Below are 9802 nucleotides of genomic sequence, written 5' to 3' on the forward strand. Positions count from 1 at the left end.
CCGGCAAGCTACCAAGAGTATCTTGCCTGCACGACAAAGCCTGGCAAGCTACCCATGATGTATTCGATATGCCAAAAACAGTAACAAGTCTCACAATGTTACTAGGCCCGTTAGAGTAAATCGATGAACAATGGGAGAACATTGACAGTGACAGTGACCTAAAAATATTCATGTATTTGTAGTTAAAATATAGACGTGTTACATATACTTATAAACTCCTTTAAAAGTAACAATAAACCCATTATTTGGTTACATAAATATCATAGCTGCTACTCTAAACAATTATATCTTCCAAATCCAAAAATGTCTATTGAGAATAGTAGTGGTATTGTTTTATATTTTTTGTAAGTGAAGCCTTGCTTAATAGAAGGCAGTTTGTTCTCACACCTGTGTCTATATTAAATATGCTGTAATTTTGTTGTTGTAGTAGTATATAAATAACATTTGGTCTCACAAGTTATGCAGCTGGGAAAAAGTTCATTTTAATGGTATTTTTCCTTAATTATAAATATTCCTTAATTATAAATATTCTATTCTATCACAATTCAGTAAGACATAGAATATGAAATCAAATCAGTGCACTTATGTAGCCCTGTAGCACTGTCTTTCCTTGTTCATCAATTTGCTCGAGCGGGCACCAGTAATGTCTCACAACAAATTGTGAGACTTGTTACTGTTTTTGGCATATCAAATACATATGGGGAGCTTGCCAAGCTTTGCTGTGCTGGCGAGATACTCTCGGTAGCAAGCCGGGCTCTCCAAGAGGGGCGGAGGAATCAAACCCGGGTCAGCCTTGTGCAAGGCAAATGCCCTACCCACTGTGCTATCGCTCCAGCCTCTTAGTGAAAAGGCATATGAAAAAAAAAAGTTCAGTGTTCGCTTCAGCAGCACATATACTAAAATTGGAACGATACAGAGAAGATAAGCATGGCCCCTGTGCAAGAATGACACGCAAATTCATGAAGTGTTCCATATTTTTTTGAAACCCAAGCACAAAAATTTGTAAGTCTATGACTGTACCTCATGGTGTCTCACTAATAAAAATTAAAATAAAAAGAAATTAATACATGCAACGTGCTTAAAGAGGGACATGGGAGTACTTAGGGGCAGCTATTATTCACGCCCCAAATTTCTACCTCTGTAAAGATCTGTTTGGGGACTCTTTTTTGTCCTGTTGTTTAATTTTTTGTCTACTTCGTATTTTTAATAAACATCCCTTTATATTAAAATAAAGTTCAGCATCAGTAATCATCAGGAAAATTCAAATCAAAACAATAGTGCCTTAAAGAGGAGAGAGAAGGGGGAGGGGGAGGCAGGCTGGTGGGTAAGAGGGAATGGAGGAAAATGCTGAAGGGAAGTGGACGCTGGTGAATGGACAGGTGTTAGGACATTCAGGGCCTGAAACCCAATCATGAATAACTTCATAATTCACGGCGATTCAATAGAAAGTTTTAAAAATAGAAACAAAACAATTCTACCTTCTACTTTGAATGAATTTTCTCTGATGCTTGATTTTTAACCACATGCACTGGTTATATGGAAATATTATTTCACTGCATCACACAGATATTTCACATAAAGTCACATTTCCTCATATATACTAAAAAAACCACATCATAAAATGCTATTACTGTTCATATCAGAAAAATATTTACATAATAGAGAGCTATTAAGATTGTGATGGCAGATATAAGTTTTCTAAAAATTATAGTTTTTGCCTGAAAGTCCCAATTTTATTATTGGTGACAAATATTAAAAAACACTATACTTCTGTTCTACGTATTGAAGAGTCTAGCTAGCTATTTTGGAAGAAAATATTACAAATATTAACAATCACTGTTATCAAATCAATCTTGGTCAATTAAAATTTGATGGTGTGCCAGTCTTATTAGTAAATTGCCACTTCATGCAAAAGGCAATAAATCAGCTTGTAAGTCAATCATACAAGTCTTTTTCCTTAAGACAGCTATCATATTTCTCATGATGTCCTTTATGTGTGCCTATTTCTCTATCCTCTTATACAAAATATTTAAAATGCATGCATTCTAGCCAAGATTTAATGTAATTACTAGCCTTATTATATTCATTAAAGACTTGCCTGAGTTAAATTGGTGGATTTTTATCATGAGAGGATGGTGTTCAAAAATACAATGATTGCAAGTAGGTTTAGTGCCACTACTTTGGTTCAAGGTAAGGAACTAGTAGTTTCATGCACAATTGATTTTAACACCATCAGCAAAAAACTCAACACTAAAGAAAAAAGGCAAATAATGCCTTAATTTTAGTATTATTGTGAATAGAATTTTAATTGACAAATACCCTGAAAGTTTCTTGTTGGTCCTCAGAGATCTGTGGTCACACTTTGTCATCTGCTCATTTTGGTTTGTAAAATTTTAGAGGAAAGGGGAAAAAAATCTTACATTTATTAAGTACCTTTTAAGTGTTGTGTAATACTCTGAATAATGCCTAACCAAATGTGCTGAACTCCCAACCCCAAGAACGTCAATGTGTTCTAGAGATAAGATCTTTAATGAGGTGATAAGGTTATAATGAGGTCATTATATTAGAATCCTGATCTAATATGCTCTTGTAAGAAGAGGAAGAGATAACTAGATGTATGTGTGTGCACAGATGTATGATCCTGTGAGGAGGCAGCAAGAAGGGAGGTGCCTGCAAGCCAATGGGAAGAGGTTTCAGAAGAATCTGACCTTGATGCATGTTGATCTTGGAGTTGCAAATGTCTTTTTTTTTAATTCCACCTAGTCTGTGATATTTTCTTATGGCCATTCTAATAAACATTTTTATTTAGTCATCATTATGAACTACACATTGTCATCCTCATTTTGGGGAGGAGAGAGTAAAAGCTCAGAGAAGACAAGAAATTTGCCCAAACATTCAAGAAGAAAGAGTTCAAGTTTGGATCTAGATGGTGTTTAATCGTGCACACAGGAGTCAAGGACAGTACTCTGTCTCTAAGAGAACCTGCTTTGTAAAAGTGAGCAGAGCATTTCCTTCGAATGGTTCTCCTAAACAGTAGAACTGAATTGTAATAAATAGTTTCTATTATTAGTACAATAGAAATATTGCCCTGATCAAAAAGATTGCAAAAATTTATCTGTCTCCTTGGGCATTGCCATTAAAAAATAATTATGGATACCAGTGTGACTCAAAGATAGCATCTTATTACAAATAATTGTGCTCTTGGATCACTCCTGGTGAGGCTTGGGAGACCATGTGTGATGATAGGAACAGAACCCAGGTTGGCCACATGCAAGGCAATCACCTTACCCACAGTACTATCTCTCTGGTTCTTAATAACAAACGTTTTGAAAAAGTGTAAAATTTTACTCCTAAAACATATGCAATCTTATAAACAAACCTTACCTGAACAATACTACTGCTACTAATGATTTTTTTTAAATATGGCCACATACTCTTTCTGTTAATAAACATGTTCATGGGAGCTAACCTCTCCCCTTGAATCTGTGACCTCATTTTGCTTGTCCCTGTAATGTATTATTGATTGCTGAGTAGGAAGGGCTGCTGGTTCACTGACCTGTTTATGGAAGGATGACTTCTTTTCCACTTGGTGTCTCAGTAGACCCCTCATGAGGCATGGCTTGAAGATTCACCATTAAATGGCTTCTAACACCTATGCTTCATCCTAAAACCTACTCCTCTTGAGGAGAAATGAAGCATAGTGTGCGTCAAGTAATGAAGCAATAGTGTGCCCTGCCACAATAAGTCTGTTGCAAAGCAAATCCCCCGTCCCCTTCATTCTAGTGAGTAAACAGTATTAGAGTTTCAAGGCTCCAGGAGCCTTTGGGCAGTGCTCTGACTAAAGGAGGGCCGGAAGTTCCATCCTTTGATAGAAAACTCTGCTAAACAGCTTTCCCTTTGCTAAATGCCCTCCCAGCACCGCCTATCATTTTATTTATAATTTTGATTTTAAATATTGTTTGTGAATTTCTCATACTTTCTTTTAAAGCTACACTTTGTAATATCTAATTTCTGTGCACTTATAATTAATTAAACAACTAAAGGTGTATACCTACTAAGTATCAAGCATGGCATTTAACCCCATGGGATTCTTTCTTACTTTCAAACAACTTTCATTACTTTCTTTTTTTTTACAATGCAGGATGCCATTATATTGTCCCATTAGTTTATTTTACTTTATTTATAGCATTTCAGTATCAGCTTGTTTTATATTTATTCATTTTTAACAAGTAGCTTATCAACTTCCCCAATCAAAATGAAGTTCTATAAAGGTCAAGATCTTATCCATTATGCCCACTGCTGTATTGTCAAACCCAGAATATTGCTTACTACATTGTAGAATTGTACCAAGAATAAGTAACCTACAGTGAGCAAACACTGGTACAGTGAACTGAGTAGATATGAGTGAGTGAAGAACATTATCTGTTTCTTTGAGTAAGCTTCTATAGAGAATCTAATGACTAAGTTCAGAAGCATGGTTACTAGCTCACATTTTGTACTTTTATTAGAGAGAATTTTACAACATTTGTTAGTTTATCTGAAGCTTTCATGTTGCAATGGTTGGTGTGATTTCTATAAATTCTCCGTGAAATAAAGTGCTTTCCCAATTCTCTCTCTGTCTTAGCTCATTCAGGTTGCATTAACAGAACATCAGAAAAAGAGTGGTTTAAATAATACTGATTTTTTAAACATCTAAAGGTGGGAAGTCCAAGATCAAGGTGTTCACAGATTCAGTGTCTGGTGTGGGGCCAGTTCTGGTTTATAATGGCAAGGGACTCTTCTAGAGTTCCTTTATTCAGAGTACTAGTTTCATTTTGAAGTTCCATTCTCATTTCTTAGCTAGCATCAAAAACCTAACTCTTAATACCACACATTGGGGAGTTATACTTCAACATATAGATTTTAAGGCTTATGCAAAACTTCACCATCTCTAGAATTAAAAAAGTAGAAAACATTTTCATGTAAATAAGCTGTACCAATGGGCTGGATTGATAGCACAGCAGTAGGGCATTTGCCTTGCACGCAGCCAATATGGCCGACCCGAGTTCGATTCCTCCACCCCTCTCGGAGAGCCCAGCAAGCTACCGAGAGTATCTCGCCTGCACAGCAGAGCCTGGCAAGCTACCCGTGACGTATTCAATATGCCAAACACAGTAACAACAAGTCTCACGATGGAGACGTTACTGGGCCTGCTCGAGCAAATCGAAGAACAACGGGAGGACCGTGATGATGATGAAGCTGTACCAACACTTTAGAACCCATTGTCCAGAAATATCTACTATGGCACTTTTATCTTAAATAATAGTTGAATTTAAACTTTTCATGTGACCTATACATTATCTTTATGAATATTATTTTTTTACCATTTTTAGGGCTTTTACAATAAGTTCATAAATACATGTGACTTCTATGGCAAAAACCATGTCTTCACTCTCTGAGGAAGACATGGCTCATTATTTCCTGTATGAGTAAGATAAACATTTTGCATGAAGCAATTTGATTTTCTACCCCTGCCACTTTAATGTATAGCCTTTATCCTGCAAACGGAGAGTGTAAGGGCTCCAGGTTTATGCATACATTGTTGCGTTGGGTGAAGTGAAGGAGGTACCCCTTCACTAAGTTATAGTTTTTTATGTTGGGCATTTCTTATGTTTTGACTGACCCACATGGTAAGAACTCTTCAGCATCCATGCTGGCTTTGACTGCTGAGACTGTTACAGTGAGTTTCATTAATTATGCCCTTTTCTTGGACTGTTAAACATGTCACATTTGGTGTAGTCAAGGGGCATTTTTTAAAAAGGGTCTCTGCATATAAGATGTCATATAAAAAATTACCCACATTTCAATCTTGACAGATGGTGCTGCTCTGCAACATAAGCTGCAATGTCCTCATGAGACTATTGATTTTGTTTGTGAAATATAAATCCCTAAACAGTGACTGATGGTCTGGTAAGAAGTGCTTCTTTAATAATTCAATAATTTCATTAAATGATCTGGTCCTAAGTGAAGCAGGAGTGGTGAAACCTGACTGGACTGCATTTAAGTCTCAGAGAGAAACAAGACCTCTGTCTCCTTTGTTCATGGTGATTTTGTTTACTTCATAATAAAGTGGAGTCTTTCAGCTTACGACTTCCAAGAAATGGGGCAAATAAACTGACATCAGACTCTGCAATGTGTCTTAAAACAGCCACTTTTCATGTTATCCTCCCACCTTCAAGGGAATACATTAGTTCATTAGCTTCTTAGGTATATTTCAACATTGATCTACTTTGCTTGATAATGTTTAGTTGTAATTTCTTTTCCTTTTTTTTTTTTAAAGCTGACTCTCATCTCAATAAAGACTAGATTGTTTATAGGGAGTAGAAGCCAAAGTGATTCCAAAACAAAGTTCTGTTACAACTACAAATGGCGTATTAATCCAAGTCACCATCTTTTGATGCGCCAGAAGCAACAACTAATACAAGAAACTAAGAAACAAATGAATGACTTGAAACTAAATCATAATAGTATTAGGAAACATTAATTTTAACCCAAGAGAATTTTCATGCATTTGTCATGGCATATTCGATATGCCAAAAACAGTAACAACAAGTCTCACAATGGAAACATTACTGGTGCCCGCTTGAGCAAATGGATGAACAACGGGAGGACAGTGCTACAGAGTATAATTATATATTATCAATTATATATGTCAGTGATTTTCAGTCTCCGCTCTGCATGTTGTGAAAAAGTTGTTCCCACCTAACTGTGGTCCACCTGGATCCTGATGCATTGTAGAGTGGGATGGTGCTACATACCAGGACAGGTATAAGCAAGTGGGGTGATACAACCATGGTCGCTTTTTCCATTATACTGCAGGTATAAAAATATTGAAAACCACTGATCTAGGCAGCACCAAGTCTTCTAAAATCAAATTCATTTATTTTATCCTTAATTTATTTCAGAAAATATTAAAAACATCAACAAATTAAAATATTAAGCTTGGTTTAAAAAGGAGTTATAAATCTAATGTTTTGTTTATTTAGTTTGTTATCATAATTAGGAACTCCTAGATTGTCAGAGATGTGATACACCTTAAAGTAATTAAGAATGAGCATAAATACATATGCAATTTATTCTTTTTGGCATGTCTCAAAAATAACACTTTGATACTTTATGTTCCCCAGATGAATGCAATCTTTCTATGTCTATCCCTCTCTTTCTGACTCATTTTGCTTAACATGATAGGCAGGGTGGGATGGGAGAGATGGGGGGTGGGAGGGATACTGGGATCCGTGGTGGTGGGAAATGGGCACTGGTGGAGGGATGGTATTTGATCATTGTATAATTGAAACCCAAGCACAAAAATTTGTAAGTCTAAAACTATACCTCATGGTGTCTCACTAATAAAAATTAAAAAATAAATAAATTAAATTAAATTAAAAAGTCCTTGTTGGATGAGAAATTCCAGAAAAGAAAAACAATCGCAACAAAGGACAACAGAAATGGAACATACTTTTTTTGTATCCTTGTAAGGATTTGTGTATCCTTGAGAAAGCAGAATGGTATCTCTAATGTATTTACAGGATCAGAGTTACACTTCAGAAATCATCTCTATCCTACTTTTCACAAAATGCTATCAAATTAAACAGAGAATGCCCTCATCACTCTTGGGAAAAAAATATCACTTTGAGATGCAAGTGAATTTTAATGGACAAGTAGCTATTAATTAAATAATAACCCATTAGGCTGAGAGTTTATGAACTGTCAATACAAGGACAGTCTATTAACATTGTGTTGAAGAACAGTAATTAACTTATAATCTTTAGCAGTGGTCGAGGTATTTGTCATTATACATAGTTAATGAAACAATTTAGTAAATCTTTATAGTATGTACATAGCTGTGTCCAAAAATTTAGAATAAATGAAAAGATAAAAAGCATGATCTAAATTCTCAAACAAAATATAGTGTGGTTGAGAGAGGCAAGACATAAGTAAAATTTAAAATATAATATTGTACATAAGACTCATAAACTAGCAGTTGTTGAGAAATACTAGAGAGAAAAATAACACTGGAATAGGACCTGGGAATATCAAGAAGGTGTAAATCCTGGCCTCATATAGGAAATCAATTATTTAATTTGGCAGATTGATTGCTAAGTAAAATCTTTGCCAAAGCAGAAAATCCAAAGAATTAGAAAGGGAGAGAGCTGAGAGTTGAGAGCTAGTATCTATCTTCTGACAAATTTCGTTGGCTTGAATTTGCACCATTGATAGAATATGGCTGAACAAGGAGACAAGTCAGAGGGGAACAAAGGCTGAGCCTGCATTTTCCTGGGATATTGAGGGTGAGGGTGAGATTTATGCAATAGAGACAATATTGTATGAATTTTGAGGGTTGAGGTATTCAGGCTCAGCTATCCTGAGGAGAGTGAAAACAGAATTGTTTTAGTAATACTGATCAAAGTGATCAGACTTATAGAGCAAGAGGAAGGAAGACTGGTTAAGAGATCTTCTAAGAGATATAAACATAGTTTCCTCAACCTGATTACAAATATTGTAAAGGACAGGACAGAACTTTGCTTTTTGTTAGTTTTTGCTTTTCCTCTATATTCAGTCCATAATGTATAAAGGAATGCATAACTTCAGTACAAAGGAAGATCCTGACCTTTGCTTCTGATAACTGTATTTGATATCCTGGAACCACATTATCTAATGAATAAAGCAAAGTAGAGAAATGTGAGACATTCCCAGCAAAGGCCATTGCATAGTGAGGTAATAAATTCTATGACTATCTAGGTCTGGTCGCAAGCAATCATTATTGAGTTCCCTGGTAATAAGAACTAGAGGTGAAAAAATACACTCAGTCTAAGCTAAATGCAAATGCAAATCACCAGCTTCTTGGAGATCTGATAAAATAAAACTTAGGTTTTAATTAAACTGTGACCAAATTAATGAAAATTTATCACATCATGTGATAGATAATTATAAACTAAAATGTTATTTATTTTGCTGATGTATTCTGATTTCTTTATCCACTTTTCCTTTTCTGAAGATGTAAACATTCCTTGAGCCTTTTAGTTATAATCATTAGCCAAATAATCTAGCAGCTCTACTGCATTCATTTAATTTAAAAAACTACCATGGAAGCCAGAACATCTTTTTCACTCTATAGTTTAAGTTTTTGAGACAAATTTTGACTATGACATATCTATTTTTATGTTTTTAATAAAATGTGGCAGTAATATCAACAAATAATCTTAACCGTAATAATGATAGCTGACCTCTCTCTCTCTCTCTCTCTCTCTCTCTCTCTCTCTCTCTCTCTCTCTCTCTCTCTCTGGTCACAGGCTCCTTTTGTGCTGAGTGTTTACAACTGAGTCCTCATAACTGTCTAAGCTAAAAGATTGTTCCTAGGTTTTATTTATCTTGTTCAGCAAATAAGGAAGCCTTTTAATTCAATTGGTTTCTTGGCTGATTTGTCTCTCAGTGTGATTAATCAATCGGAACTAGGGGCCCAATTCACACTTTCATTTAAGTCAATAGAAATGTTGACTGTGATTGTGGTTGTTCAGAAGAGGGATAAAATGGGGTCACTGACTTAAAGATCATTTCTTCTAGTTCTTTTGACTTTATTTTTCATAGCAGTTTCTCTGATATCTGATTCCTCTCCCTGGTTATAGAAACCTACAGGGAGCAAAAAGTTAGTAGCAATTTATCTTCGGTAGACATTTCCATTAATTCTGTTGCTTCTCGTCAACAACTGATGTATACCCAAAGGTGATCTAAGTGAAGGTAAATGATCAGTAATTTGTTTCTTTCA

General features: G+C 35.4%; 1 non-coding gene across 1 annotated transcript; it reads left to right on the forward strand.

Moving 5' to 3' along the window:
- The first annotated feature begins 872 nt into the window (after nucleotides 1-872).
- On the forward strand, nucleotides 873-979 carry LOC130033914 (U6 spliceosomal RNA). The gene has a single exon (XR_008794018.1). It is a non-coding gene; the product is annotated as a U6 spliceosomal RNA (small nuclear RNA).
- The last annotated feature ends 8823 nt before the right edge of the window (nucleotides 980-9802 follow it).

This window comes from Sorex fumeus, unplaced genomic scaffold, assembly GCF_029834395.1.
Source record: "Sorex fumeus unplaced genomic scaffold, SorFum_2.1 ptg000054l, whole genome shotgun sequence".
Taxonomy (NCBI): Eukaryota; Metazoa; Chordata; class Mammalia; order Eulipotyphla; family Soricidae; genus Sorex; species Sorex fumeus.